General features: G+C 40.5%; 1 pseudogene; it reads left to right on the top strand.

Annotated features, from left to right (window-relative positions):
• Nucleotides 1–605: 605 nt before the first annotated feature.
• LOC103657955 lies at nt 606–1,003 on the top strand (annotated as a pseudogene).
• Nucleotides 1,004–1,231: the final 228 nt, after the last annotated feature.

Raw genomic sequence — 1,231 nt, 5'->3', positions numbered from 1 at the left:
TTTTAATGTTAAAAATGGAGTCTCAGTGAACACTCAGTTTCTCTTTGTCTCTCTCTCTTTCAAACACACGTGTGTATGCACATATTCATGCAAACACATACTCTTTGAAATTCTGATAAATATTTAGATTTTCTTTTTCACACACTCACTCACTTATTAAACAGGTATGTATTGAACCAGGTAGCATCCTAAAGACTTTGTGTATAGACATGAATAAGACGGACAAAGCCCCTGCCCTTAAGGAGCTTACATTTTGATCAGGAGCTTGAAGATGACCTTGGCGTTGAGGTGGGAAATAAAAATATCACACTGAAAGTCATGGGATGGTTCAAAGCCTTCCACATCATTAATACTGCTTTATCTTAGATCAGTGGAGATTGCTACTAGATAATACTTAAACTGTCACATTTTGAGTGCTAGAATTAGTTTGCCCTACATATCTCTAAACCATTTAATCTATGGTATTCAAATAAACTAAGTGTGAGAATGAGATTACTTATAAATAGCTGAATGCTGTCTATGCATGTTACACAAAGCAAGAAAATATAGTCTCCATTAATAAAACAGCGTGGCTTTTCCCTGGCTGGAAGTGCAGAGGCCACAAGATGCCTGGAGTTACTGTAAAAGACGTGAACCACAGGAGTTCATCAGAGCCCTGGCAGCCTTCCTCACAAAGTCTGGGAAGGGGTGGACACTGTCAAGCTGGCCTACAATGAGAACCAGTTCTACGAAGGAGCCGTTTCCACAGCTCTGCACCTGTACCTCCGAGATGGCGCTGGGGTCAGCTCCGCGACCACGATCTATGGGGGACAGCAGAGAAACAGGGTCATGCCTAGCCATTTCAGCAGAGGCTCCAAGATTGTGGCCTGCACTGTCCCCCAAGCCCTAGAGGGGCTGAAAATGGCAGAAAAGGACCGAGATGGGGGTGGCAAACTGATATCTGAGGGACAGAGATCTGGACAGAATCGCCAGACAGGTTGCAAATGCCAACAAGAAGCATTAGAACGAATGCTGGGTTAATAAATTGCCTCATCTGTAAAATAAATAGACGATAGATAGATAGATAGATAGATAGATAGATAGATAAAACAAAATAAAATAAAATAGCTTGATAAAGGCAAAAATTATTGTATTTTTCAGGTTGGCAAATACTATCTAAATAATGGAATGATGAATATACAAGCAGGATAAATCTGTAATCCTATTCACTCTGCCTCATATGTATTCAAAC

Source organism: Ursus maritimus, unplaced genomic scaffold (genome assembly GCF_017311325.1).
Source record: "Ursus maritimus isolate PB19 unplaced genomic scaffold, ASM1731132v1 scaffold_11, whole genome shotgun sequence".
Taxonomy (NCBI): domain Eukaryota; kingdom Metazoa; phylum Chordata; class Mammalia; order Carnivora; family Ursidae; genus Ursus; species Ursus maritimus.
Note: the sequence above shows the minus strand (reverse complement) of the source record. Positions and strands in the feature narration are given on the sequence as shown.